We start from the raw sequence: 14,503 nt of genomic DNA on the forward strand, positions 1-14,503 counted from the left end.
TCAGCAAATAACGCAATTGGCAGTTTCTCTCCTGAAACTTTAAAAAAAAAAAGGTCAGAAAGAAGAGGCCCTGAGCACCCTCTGAAACTAATTTTTCCATCACCTCTGCACAACTTCTCTTAACTAAGACCACGCAGTTAAATCCCTTTGAATCAAAGGCGAAGTAGAAATGAATTCCCCTGACCGAAGGCAACGGAGGGAGGGAAGGAGGCGGGGAGCTAGCACTGGCTTAAAGACATCCAGAGAGTTCCGATCTCCACTCCTAGTCAAGACCGGTTTTAATGAAGTTAATAAGTCCAATAATGGTGATACTTGGTACTGAAATGACGCCGTCCTCCAAAGGGGTCAGGGAGCTACTTCAGCTGCGTATCGGCAATTAACAAGAAGTGAGCCGGCAATATAAGCTTCGTTTTGGAGGGCAGGTCCTGATGAGGGTGGGGGTAGTTTGCTTTACAAAGATCTGTTGCCCCAAACCTTTATCTTTCCCACAGAGATTCTTGGCCCTTTGTATTTCACCTTGGGAGTGTTTCTTTCCTTCCTAGATAAGAAGAGAAATTCAATCAACTCAATTAAGTTCCGGCTTTCGAAACCTCCAGGTTTTAGATAATGGTGGGTTTCCTCAACCTCTCTCCCACACGGTGCCGCTAATCTCACCTTTCCTGTGGGTGTCCCCCCAGGCCCGTACTGCCGCCGCCACAGGCGCAAGACGCTGGGAGGCTGGGGCGGGACTGCCAGAAGGAACGTGGTGCCGGGCGGCCCGCGCTCTCTGCCGCGCCCTCGGCGCTCTGGCTAAAGAGCTGGCTTTCCAACTCCCTAGGGCCCAGTCGGAGTTACCCGGGAACAGCACTCACGTCTCTGCCCCGAGGGTCCCCAGCCGGGGCAGACGTCGGACTCCCCAGGCTGGCGCTGCCCAACAGGCCCCACTCACAGCCTGGCGAGCCAGGCAGGGGCGAGACTGAGGTTCTTGCCTCGTCGGGTGTCCCCCTTTCTCTCTGGGATGGCTCCGTCCCTGGCCCCCACCTAGGACCTCTCTTGAGCCTCAGCCCGCCCCCCTGGGCCTAGTCCTCAGGCCTCGGGGACGCCGGGCCCAGGGCGCTGTGGGCCGCGGCAAGGCCGAGGCCGGGTGGCGAGGCCTGTGGGCCCGCGGGAGTGGGCCGCCAGCCAGAGCCGAGCGAGGGCCCCGCCCGAGCCCTGCAGTAAGGCCTCCAGGTCGGCCGCGGGCCGGGGTGCCGGTCGCTGGGAAACCTCGCAGCCTGGCGTAGTGCAGGGGTCGGGTCGGCCTAGGGAATTGGCGGGTGGGGTGGCCTGCCCGGAGGCGAGCGCCCTGCGCCCAAAGGAGCTAAAACCGAGACCGACAGACGGGACGGCGAGCTGGGTCCACCGGCCGGGGAGAAGGGGCCGGGACGGCGAAAGCAAGCCCGGCGGGGCTCGCGGCCGCTAGTTTCCCAGGTCTCCCGGTAGGATAAGCCGCGGACGGCTTGGGAGGGGGCCGCTTCTCCTGGCTGCTAAGGGCGAGGCCGCCACAGCGGGGGCTCCCGCCGCGGCTGTGGCCTCCCGCGTCCCGAGCAGACGGGGCCCAGCTGGGCCTACCTCGGGCCCCCGGGGAACTTCCCAGGAAATCCAGCTCCTCGGCCCCTGGATTTGGGGGAGTCTGGCCGTCCGTTAGGGTCTCCCTCGGCACTGAACTGAGGCTTTCGGGGGGAAGCACGAGCAATTCCCAGTTTCCCTTGGCTCATCCCCTTTCTCCCAGTCCTCTAGATCTCTTTTTTTAAACCGAGTGCCTTCTCTTTCTTTTCGGACGTGTCGCAGTACTCAGCGGCGCTGAAGGCCAGAGGCCAGCTCTGGAATGGGGAAGCGGTCTCTTCGGCGTCCCGGGCAGTGCAAACTTCCCAGGCAGCCCATTCCGGTTACCTGCAGGGCAGGGGCCGCAGTCAAGTCCCGGCGTCCACTTAACCGGAAGAGGCCAGCCCTGGCGCGCACACCACATGTTCGAACCCGCATCTCACACCCAGGGAGAACCTCGCTGTTGTTACCCGAACAAAGCTGTAACCCAAAACCAGGCGTGCCAGTGCTAGGTGATGTTTTATTGCATACAGAAACGTGTTTTTAATCATGCAAAAGAGGAACACAAAAGAGTCGGGCAGGAGACCAGCGCATCCCACGCAAATGGAAGCAGATGCGGTGGAAAACAACCAGAATGGGAAGATGCAGGATCAGAGTCAGCCATGACTTCCGCCTGGGTTTTTGCCTTCCTTCGAGACTTTTAAGATGAACAGCAATCTCTTTCCTTTTCGTGCCACGAAAGGGTCCAGTCCTCCATCAGGCATCTGCATGCCCAGATTTGTGACCAGGTGCCCTGAGCACCTCTGATTTTCTCTTCTAAACCGCCCGAGCCTGTCAGCGCAGGGTGCTCTGATAAAACCTGATTCCCCAGTCGCCCCATTTCCGCCCTTGGGTTGGTGTGACAGAAAAGACCGGGAGCCCCTGGGACTTTCCCCTGGAATGGGGAGAGCAAAACCCCAAACAAAACCCATCCCCATGATTTTTGGTATTAGGCTCTGAAACTGCACAGATTATAGGATTTGTCTCGGACAGAATTAACATTACATGTGAAACCGTAGTGCTCCGGTGTATCGAGACACGTTGTGTAGGATTGCTTGGAGCATCTCTTTCAAACTGCCTGTTAATAGCAACATGAGACCTTCAATAATAATGTGTTGGGGGGGTTGTTTTTTACCCGATGGAAACAAAATCTAGGCACTATTTGGAAAGGGTAGTTTTTGTGATGGCAGCAGTTGGAAGGAAAAGGGACCAAATGGGAAACGAGAGGAAGTTTCTGTATACTGAAGTGGCTGTAAAGGAGGGAGCAGACCTGCGTTTGAAAGGCCTTGTACTATGCAGCAGTCCTCACAACCAAGGGAGGCCCCCCAATGCTAAAGAGAAACAGCCAGACTTCCTCTCTTGCAAGCAGTGTGTTTTATGTTTAAAAACCAACCTGCTGTCAACTGCAAACAAACAGTAAGCAAATTCAAATAAAGGATCCCTACCAAGTCCAACCCATTTGGTCAAAGATAACTGCAGGTGCCAGGGAAGCCAGGCTATCACTAGGGGGAGGGTCGCTTCAAATTTTGTTTTTCTCCTAGAGGGAAAGTCAAACAGCATGAAGTCTATGACTCACTTTTATTCCTTAATCTCCCCACCCCTTTTCTTTTAATTCTTAGTGGAAACACGATATTTTGAAAGAAAAAACAACAGCAACAACAAAGAAAACAAAAAGAATCCCACTGAAAATATAATGGTAAGTGGGCAAAGTTTGGATTGACTTCTGTTTCAGCACCACAAGGAAAAAAGGTATTCAAGAATCAGAATCCTCTGCTGCTCCTGCCTTACTTTGCCTACTGCAGGTGTGCAAAGGGGGCCTTTTGATTAATAATTTCTTAGTCTACTTGACATCACTAGGTGACTTTTCCAGCTGAGGGCTTCTTTAAAAATAAGATGCCAGTTTCTGGTAGCTATACAATTGTCTACTGCTTTTTTTGTCCCCCTGGACTCCCCATTAAAGGACCTGCAAATGCTGCCTTTAGGAGCCACAGGCCTGCTCCCCCTCTATCTCAGGTTCCCCAGGTAAAAGCTGGAAAGTACCCTTTAGAGACAGGTCCTTAGTGGAGTGAGGGCTCTCTCCCTTAGGTCTTGCCCCCAATCTCCCAAATGAAATCTCTTGAGGCCTTAGGCTGAACGGAAACCAGAAAATCACTCATCACAGCCTTGAGTTGTTAAAATCTGTTCCTAGAACTAATAGTCACATTTTAGGATCATGGACCATTAATAAAAATCTCCTTAACATTCAAATGGCTCTAAAATGCGTTGATAGCGGATTACTAGGGCCTAATGGACGTCGCGTGTGATAACATGGTCTCTGAGTAGCAGAGGTTCTGGGGTGGGTGTCTGACCACATCTACCTGATTATCAGCTTACAGCCAACCCACTTTTTAGCTGCGATACTCTTAAGAGGGTTTTGCCCGGCAGAGCGAGAGACTTCTGTGTTCCTCATTTAATCGATGTAACAACCGCATAGTGTTCCTCAAAGTAGACAGAAAAACCTGCCTGTAGGCGTGGGGTGACCTCCGGACATAAGGAGGGCGGGTCGCTGGCTAATGCCCCTCTTCTCCCTGGCCTTAGTGGAGCGATGCCTGAATGGCAGTGGCTCCGGCAGATTGAGACCTTCTCCCGGGACACCCGGATTGTCCTAAGGCTGGGGCCTCCTTCGCTAGGTCAGCGCGCCTCCCTGCCTCGGGCACCCTCGGAGTGCAATCCCTGAAGTGGCTGCTCAGCTTCCCTCTTTAGGATCGGACACATCCGAGAGAGCTCGCGGGCCTCTCCTGCCCGCGGTGGGGAAGACTTCGGGCTCCGGTGCGCGCAATCGACAACGCTAAGGACCCGCTGGCAGTGGCCGGGGCACCAGGGACAGAGCTAGTCCGGGGTTTCTCCGGAAAATTTGGCAGAGACAGTGCTCCCATTCTCCACCCCCACGTCTAAGCCAATGTCCCTGAAAGCTAGGCCTTCTCTGGCTGTAAAGTACACACCTGCGTCATCCCGGGGGCCTGCCCTCCCTGTGCCCGGTGCCCCCAGCAAAAGTCATTTGGAGAGTCCAGAAAGACTACCGGGGGAGGCAGTGAGTTACTCAGGAAGCTCAGAGGCAGCTTTCTGGCCAGCTGCGGGGGACATACGGCTCACGACCCCCCAACCTGCGCCTCCGACGGCCACCGGCCCCCGGAAGCGGGCCTGAAACCCGCGGCGCCGAGAGCCTTGCTCGCGGCCGCACGTGGCGGGGCCGCCGGGTCCCCTCCAGAGCAGCGGCTGGTGGTTAGCGCTGGCCCGGCGGATGCGAAGACTCGAGCCCCCGGACACCGCGCCGCCGCGCTCGGAGGCGGAGGTGGTTTGGGGGGTACCAGGGCAGCCCTCTTCCCACTCCTTTGTAGTCTTTGCGGGGGTCAGAGTGTAGTGAGTGGGTGTAACGACACTGGGAGACGACGTGGGCGCTCTTCGCGCCGCGCTCCTGGATCGCGGCCCCAGGCAGGGCGGGCTCCGAAGCGCAGGCTTCCTCTTGACACGAGAACTGAGATGGGCTTGGCCTCAAGGCTCCCGGGCTAGTACCTGCCTCCCGGAACCGAGTGTGCCGTTGCCCGCAAGATTTGGCCGGCGCTGTCCCCGGGCCCTCGCGGAAGTGTGCCCACCCGGGCACCCAGGGCCTAGGAGGCCGGCTGGAGACGGCTTCCGGTTCCAACTCCAGGCCTCACCAGCTGGCGCGTGGAGCGGTCGGATACCCAGTGCCAGGGCCCGTTTAGACGGCTGGTTTAACGAATTGGCCTAAAATGAATTTTGAATTAGAGCTTTTGAACACTACAGTTGCACACAAAGCTCACTTCACACCCCACCCCACCCCCGCAAGTCCTTCATGGCCACTAATCCGAGTTAGTTTCATGACCTTTGAGTTACATTTGGTTTGAGATTTCCAACCAACCTTATTGCTATTGCTTAATGCTAGGGAATTTTTTTTTATTTGGGAGGCAGATATGTGAGCAAAAGTAAAAAAGAAATACATGTAGATATAAAATATATGTAACAAATAGGTATTTAAATTGAAGTCTAAGATGAAACTGGGCAATTTTGGAAAGAGGAATCACGTTAATATTTTTACATTTAAATTGATGCAAGTCTAATTGAAATGCATCTTTCAACTGCTCTTCTTGCTGATTAAATTGGTTCTATTTTTAATTCTAGTCTAAATTGACCACTTGAAGCTTTAGTAAGCTAACAAGCTCTCAGTCTGTTTGTTAATTACCTTTAACCAAAAACATAGCTTTCATTTAGTCTTAAAACAGTCGATCCACTCCGGCCCTCTGATTTTGAGGTAGGGAGAAATGGAAAACTTGGGAGAAACATGCTTTCACCATCTTCATCTTCACCAATGATTTTAGCTGATTAAACCACTACCCTTGATTCCTGCCCATTTTGGGTGGGCACATTGTTTTGTCTCCTTTTTTCCTTCATATGTATTGATAAGAATGTGGATTATGTACACATTTTTAACACAAGATCCTTTAGTTGATATTTTTTCAGAGATTCTTAATCTGTAGTTCAGGCATCCTTTGAAGATAGTTGTCCATGAATAGGTTCTATAGGATGGGTGAATTATTTCAATTGTATGGAAAAAAAAATTGTTTTCTGTATTTCTGCAGTGTAGTCTTCCCGGGCAGAAGATCCACAGTTTTCATCAAATTCACAAAGAGACTGGTAACAACCCAGAATTAAGAGCCATTGTCTTTATGATATTTATGTTGGGTGAACTTGGAGATAGAAACGTTGTAGTTCTTGGTAACAACTGGAAAAGATCCAGGCGTAGGGACTGGTAAATCTACCCTATACTTTTTGAGACTTTGATTTCATTTAAATAAATTAATCCCCAAAGAGACTTTTATTTCTAAATTTTACCCAGTGAGACCTAATTTGAATTATTTTTAAAGAGGCTGTTTATGTATGACAAATTTAAAACTAATGAAAGAACTAAACAAGAATGATTTTGACCAGAATCTACACATGAAATGCAATGTAGAAAATTTAAACAAGTATTTTAATGATTCAGACTAAAAACCCTCTTTAGCCAAAATAACAACAAAAGCAATTACCTGGCCCTAATTAAAAGCTTAAGAAAATTTATTGGCTGGGCATGGTGGCTCACACCTGTAATCCCAGCACTTTGGGAGGCCGAGGTGGGCAGATCATGAGGTCAGGATATCGAGACCCTCCTGGCCAATGTAGTGAAACCCCATCTCTACTAAAAATACAAAAGATTAGCTGGGCGTGGTGGCATGCACCTGTAGTCCCAGCTACTCAGGAGGCTGAGGCAGGATAATTGCTTGAACCAAGGAGGCAGAGGTTGCCGTGAGCGAGACTCTGTCTCAAAAATGAAAAAAGAAAATTTATTTGATTGGTTCTCTCTCTCTCTCTCATTCTCTGTACATACATAAGTTTACCAACTATGCCTAAGTGACCAAATGTTTCTTTTGAAAAGTTTTCATTTTCTTTAAAGCTTGATGACTCTCAAAGGTGAATGAAGGCCCAGCATGGTGGCTCATGCCTGTAATCCCAGCAGTTTGGGAGGTCAAGGCAGGCAGCGTTTGAGTCCAGGAGTTTGAGACCAGCCTGGTCAACATGGGGAAATCCCATCTCCACTAAAAATACAAAAATTAGCTGGGTGTGGTGGTGCATGCCTGTAATCCCAGCTACTCAGGAGGCTGAGGCAGGAGAATCTCTTGAACTCAGGAAGTGAAGGTTGCAGTGAGCCAAGATCACACCACTGCACTCCAGCCTGGGTGACAGAACAAGACTCCATTTCAAAAAAAAAAAAAAGCTGGATGAAACAATAGGTAAAAGAAGTGAGAGCTCTGAGTCAGAAGGAGGGCATGGCTGTACCATCCAGGTGAGGAAATCAAGCTCAAATGGTAAAATCACCTGTAAGAGAGCCAGGATAGAATTTAAATTAAATATTCAGAAGTCTGCTGTTCAGAATACACAGATTTTGCCCATTTCCCCCACCTATCACTCCCTGGCTTCCACCCTTGTCTGGGAGGATATCTTCCATTAGCGCAAGAGGTAGCATAATCTATGCGTTTATTTAGCATTTGATCCTTGTGCAGAGGCTTCCATTTAGAGTAACCATTTTAGCTAAGATTTGGATCTGGTCCCCAAAATAGTCTGAACTGGGTGACCTCCAGCAAGTAGACACAAGATACTAGCAATTTATTTCATATCAGCTCCCAAGCCATCACAAGATGATAACAACCCTTGGACACTGTTAATCTCTGCTTGATTCAAACTGGTGACCGCAAGGTGAAAGGCAAGAGTGTTATCTCTAAGCAATTCATGTGGCCTTCCACAAATTGCCAGTTGGGCCAATACAATTGAAGCCTCTTCTCCAGTGGTTACTTTAAAAATTTCATATCCAAAGTCTTTGGTCTTCGTTGGACTGTAAGGTAGGAGGGCTTTATCAAGGGAAATGCCCAAGGGCCAAGATGTGGGAGCTTAGAATCCAATACAAATTAGAAAGGTTGGAAAGGTAACTGTGTGTGTTCCCTACCCAATAAACTGTGAACAAGATCACTGTGACTATGACTAGAAAAAGCTTGTGGAAGTAGATGTTTTTGCCGAACAGTACAGGGAAAATACACCTTAAAAAATAAAATGTAAAGTCCTATCTAGAATTGGTTTTATTGTTTTGAAAACAGCTTTATTTTTGCAACAGGCAGGGTCAGTACAGATCAGCATATGCTCATTTAGCATCAGTTCAGGGCAAGAAGGGGCAGGGTAAAGTGGGTAGAACAGTGGAGAATTAAGGAAAGGGGAGTACTAGTGAACAGAAACTGTCCTGTGTTTTGGTGCCTGCAGGGAAAGCAGGCTGAGTGGCCTGCAGGGGAACTGATACTATTTGCACTTTTCAAATATGTAGAGTGAACAGTTTTAGCCTCATATCCCAGGGTATTCATCTCTAACCTGAAGTTATAGAAATGTGTTTTTACTGCCTGGTGGAATTATTCTGCCCTTGCTACCCCAATATCATAGTTTAAATGATTCGGTTTGATTTTGCTAGATTGCTCTAGAGAGGATTGACAGATAAAAAATTTGAAGAGGTGTCAAAATATTGCAGCGATTTTAACAATACATTTTTTAAGGTTCATGTATTGGAAGTTGGTTATTGATGTTAAAAGTTAAAAAAAAATAGGTATTTTCAGCAAAACATTCTTTTGGATAGGATCAAAGACCAAGTTGTCATATATAGAATTTTAGCCTTCAGCAAATGATGTCACAAAGACATCCCACTATGTTGTTCAATAACTTCACTCCTGGATTCTTTGTTTGCTGTCCTACCTTTTTAATTAACTGGTATTTGCAAACCCTACCCCATTGTTTGGTATCTTCTCCCAAAAATAATACACTCAATAAACACAAGCTATAATTATGAATGGGAAAACAGAATAGCCACAGTATGGGTGCACTGTATACAATTGATAAAAGAACACTCTTTATGATAAAAAAGTCACTGATTGACTGATAACGTGGTGCATTTTGTAACGCTGTATGATTGTCTAAGTGATTGTGAGGAAATAGGGCATGGAATAAACATTGAAGTATTGTCACTGCTTAAGACTGGCTTTGGCTCCAGTGTCTTGCTGATATAAGCTTCAAACAGCATAAAGAGAGTCACAGCATTTGCCTGGTTAGATAAGAGGTAAACTATCATGGTTAGAGTATTTGGAAGGGATTACAATTTCAGAACTATCTTTCCTTAGTATTTGCTCAATGAGAGGTAGTCTGGCTAGAGCCTGGAGCCTGGAAGGAGAGGAGACTAGGCCTCTGTTCTTTTGGCCTAATGATGCCACATCTTCATGATGATGATGATGATGATGATGATCGTGATGATGGTGATATGATGATAATGATGATGATGATGGTGATGATGGTGATATGATGATAATGATGATGATGATGATCGTGATGATGGTGATATGATGATAATGATGATGGTGATATGATTGATCCCCCATACTGAAATGATTTGCATGTATCTTAACTAATAAGCAGGGCACTGGACAAGGTGATTTACTTAGCCTTTCCAAGATATGTCCAAATTGGCAAATTTACCACTTTCCAGAGGCTGGTTTTCATTTTAGGTCTAGAACTTTAACACCTGTGTGTTTCATTGATAACTTAGTAGATATGTTGCCAATAGAAGTCAGCACCTTCCCTTATAGAAGTACAATCTGGGCTCATCCTGCTTATCTTTTCTGAACATCTTGAGCTTTTCCTGAGCCTTGGTTTATTTTATCCCAACCTCATATACAAATTGAATGTTGTTTTGGTCTGTATCTCTATGCTCCTAACATTATAGAAACTCTCATACAACAGTATCTAATAAGAAGATAAGATTTCCAGGTGCTTTAAAACATGTAAATTAGGGCTGGGCCCAGTGGCTTACATCTGTAATCCTGGCACTTTTAGAAGCCAAGGTAGGAGGATCGCTTGAGCCCAGGAGTTCAAGACTGGTCTGGGCAACATAACAAGACCTTGTCTCTATAAATAATTTTAAAAATTAGCTGGGCATGGTGGTGCATGCCTGTGGTCCCAACTACTCAGGAGGCTGAGGTGGGAAGATTGCTTAAGCCCAGGCAGTCAAGGCTGCAGAGAGCCCAGATCGTGCCACTGCACTCTAGCCTAGGTGACACAGCAAGACCCTGTCTCAAAACAAACAAACAAAGAAAAAAGATGTAAATTGGTACTTTAAAAAAATTATTTAAAATATTGGCCTCTAGTTTCACCAGGGGAGTAGTTAAGGATAGCGTTTAAGCATTCAGCCTCTATAGTTGGATTGTCTGGTTTTAAATCCAACGTTCTCTACAACGTGGTAGATGTGTCCACATGAAGATTATTTAAGCCCTCTGGGCCTGAGGGTCTTTGTCTACAACACAGGAAAAATAACACTTTCTAGTTTCCAGTTTGTTGTGAGGATTAACTGTCTGGCAGGTTGTAAGTGCTCAATTCGTGTTACCTGCTAGAGTTATCATTGTTATTGTCATCCTCACTGTAGTCAGTTTCTAGCCAGCTACACTGAGTCAGAGCAGAAGCCTTGATGAACTAATGCTGAGTCTATTCATTTTGCTAAAAGGACAGGAACACTGATATGGTAGGAAGAATCAAGAAGAGAGATGATATAATATTACATACCATATATCAAGCTACATATTTAGCATAACTGCATGGCTAAATTCATTTTGTATTGTATTTGTCTTTGTCACATATATTCTGTATATTTTGTTGAACAACCAAAGAAACCATAAGAATTTAGAAATCTGCAAATATGTTAGGAAAAAAGGAAGTAAGAACAAATTCTACAAGGGAGTCAAGTTGTAGCAAACAAACCACCCCACTGTCTTTAGATCACATTTTAGTCCTCTCCATCTAAGATTTAAAATATTTCTCCATCACTGCAAGTAGCTCTAGTTCAAGCACTCTGAATAAGAACCTGTTCTTATTATAATTGAGAATGATACTGGCATGTTTATTACCATATAATGTAGGTTAATTCAGTCTGTGGGCCATGTTTATTACCCTCCTCATCTATAAAAACACTGTGAAACATGGTCTTCATTTCCTTTTAAACGCGGCTCAAACAGAGCTGCCAACACATTTCATACTTTCCTCCCTAAATATTGGCATTTAGTAAGAAAAGTGGTGTAAAGCAGTTTAGTAATAAAGTAATGAAGACTTGTAAATGGGCTTTTGGTTTAAAAAGGAAGTAAGAAAATAATTGGGAATAAAAAAGACTTTATGTGAATCAACTAGTATGGATGATGGCAGAAGGAGAAGAGAACAGGGTAATGAATTTGTTCAAATACATTTACTGAAGACGGCATTTCAGCTCTCTAAGGAATTACAGAGAAAACAAGTAAGTGGCTAGAGGGGCTAATATCTCAAGAAATTCTGACTAGGCAAAATGGACCACATTTGCAAAAAGCCAAGGTTTCTTTAGTCACCAGCTTCAGCAGTTCTTCAGCACACAGGTCTGTGCAAATAATCAATTTGTTTAAGATTGCAAAATCAAAATGTGTTCCAGGGCACAGGCAGGATGCAAGACGTTTTTTGTGATGTTTGCAATGGAGCAAGGACCTGTTAACCACCTACAAGTGTCTAAAAAGGCATCACCCACCAGGCAGGCAGAAGAATTGTCCAGGGTCGTCCAAGGGGCTAATTTGTAGTAAAGACATGAAAACGAGAAATCTCTCAGTGATGACCTTTCACAAGCTATAGAAGAGTCCCTTAAGGCCAAGTGTCAGAAACTTCAGTTTAGAACATTCAAAACTAGGGAAGGAAGAACTCTTGGAAGTAAGCCATGGGGAACTGTCCAGCATTAACAGAGGTTTGGGCTTACTATTAAATGACCTGTTAGGTGTGAGTTTCTATCTACATTTTATCTAACAGTATGCTTCTTAAACACTTATTTTTAAAATTCTCTTGACAGCTGTGTCACTAATGATGTTATTGCCAAAGGGATTTCTGTAGGTTCATGTGGATTTGCATTTGTTACATGGGAAATGTAGTTACTTAAGAGTCAGCATTTGCCTTGAAGATACTTGGCTTTGACCACCTCAGGAGATTGAAAAGAATAACTAAGCACTTGCCAGCTTCTCATGTCTACTGTAAATTTCTGCAAACAGTAGACATTAACTGCATTAGTCACAATTTCATGAGTTAAAAATATCATGTTTTTCTGGCCCTAGAGACATTAAAATGTATGTTAGAATGTCTACAGGAAAGGGTTCTCAGGTGTCAGACATACTCAAAATTAAGTTTCCACTTAAACTTTCTTTGGAATTTAGAAAAATTAGGCCATGATAAAGATGTATCTATTCATTCAGCAAATATTTGGGGGTCTTCTCTGAACCACACACCATTCAATGTCTGGAACACACACGGTTTCAGCTTCCCTGGAACTCATATTTGTTGTTAAGGGAGAATATAATGATGGGTGGTGATTACAGGAGCCAGAAACTTCTGAGTCCGAAGGAAACAGCAGTGGGTTTAAAGGTGTATGGAAATGGAAATAATACCAGAAGCTTCATGTTGGTCAGCACTCTAATGAATAAAAACATATTTTTCAAGACACATTTGAACAGAATTCAGCATTCTAATGGATGGAAGGAAGCACAGTGTGTGCTACTCCTTACCCAAGTCTCTCTTTCTTTCCAGGTGTCCTGGATGTGTGGAAGGAGGTTGGTGCACACAAGGTGCTCTGCACTAAGAACACATGTGGGTCTCGGGGTCTCTGGCTGCTGAAGCTCCATATGGTGTCATGTGTCCTGGCCCTGTTGTGTGACAGTTGCTGCTAACAAGCTTGGCTTTGGCTGAATGTCTTTGAAACTACCCACTCCTTCACCCTCTCCAATTGCCTCCAATGCACTCCTGATATTTAAAAAAAAAAAAAAAAAAAAAAAAGGAGGGCTATTAAAGGAATGACCAAAAAAATGTCACTGGAATGGGCAAAAGCAATTACTTAGTGTTTTCTACAGACATGCTGATTGTAAATTAAAGGCCCTTTTGGAAAAGACAGTCCATTAAGAGATCACTTCATGTTTAATTACATGCGTTTGAAAATGACATAGAGTAGCAGCCCAGCCAAACAGGTCATCAAAATCTAAGATAGACACAGTGGCTGATGCAGTTTGCTTTTGAGTTCCAGGTACAAAAACTCAAACCCAGAGTAGTGAATTGGCCCACTCTGGGGCTACTATAATACTTATTACTGTCCCTGTGATGTAATGGGATCTTGGAAAATGTCATAAAAGAATTCCTTCAAATTGTTTGTCTCTTTACTCTTCCTCCTCCCTCCTAGTTTCTATTTCTTGTCTCTGTTCTTTTCTGTAGTTGCCTTGCTCTCTCTTTTCTCTCTTCAAATGGTATTGTAAGGTTTAATTCACCAGGTGTGCAAACTTCCTCCCTCATTTGACACTTCTTTGGCAGAAAGTGCAGGTAACCCAGCAGGTATTGTCAGGGTCAAGTTAAAAAATAACAAAACCTGCCAATGCAGGTTTCCTTCTTGTGTTGCCTGGCATCAATGGGTTCTCAAAAGACTGCTGTGGCTTAAAAATTTCCCTTTTTACAACTGGCATGGACTTGGCAGTCTATCCGTAGCCCACAACCTTTCTCCCACTCTGTCTTTGTCATGACCAGAGGATGGTTGGCATTTCCCCTGGTCACCAAGACAAGGGAGATAAGGACAGGAGCACAGGAGCAGAGTGGCTAATGGCTTTATTCTATTTAGAAAGTTAATTGGAAAAAGTACTATTCTTATGTCCCACTTTAAACCTCAGTAGTCATTGTTATACCCTTGATTCACTGGAAGTGAGCTAACTTAGTAAAATATTGAATATGTTTAAACTAATCTGTGCGGTGAGTTTTACGAAAATTTCAAACTAGAAGCTGGACACGGAATCCCAACACTTTGGGAGACTGAGGTCAGGAGTTTGAGACCAGCCTGGCCAACATGGTAAAACTCTGTCTCTACTAAAAGTACAAAAATTAGCCGGGCATGGTGGTGTATGCCTGTAATCCCAGCTACTTGGGAGACAGAGACAGGAGAATCGCTTGAATCTGGGAGGCAGAGGTTGCAGTGAGCCGAGATCATGCCGCTACACTGTAGCCTGGGCAACAAAACAAGATTCCATCTCCAAAAAAAAAAAAAAAAAACAAAGTAGGAAAGAACATGGTATTAAAAGTAGTAACTGATATACCAGGTAAATGCCAAAGTCTGACCTGGTAGTTAAACTTAGAAACTAGTTGATTTTGAGAAAAATAGTACAGGGTTTGATTTTGTTTTTGTTTTTCTATGATGTAGTAGTAATCCTAGTAGATCCTACTAGTAATAATCCTACTAGGAAAACGAAAAAGTGAA

Source organism: Trachypithecus francoisi, unplaced genomic scaffold (genome assembly GCF_009764315.1).
Source record: "Trachypithecus francoisi isolate TF-2019V2 unplaced genomic scaffold, Tfra_2.0 Lachesis_group3, whole genome shotgun sequence".
NCBI classification, from domain to species: Eukaryota; Metazoa; Chordata; class Mammalia; order Primates; family Cercopithecidae; genus Trachypithecus; species Trachypithecus francoisi.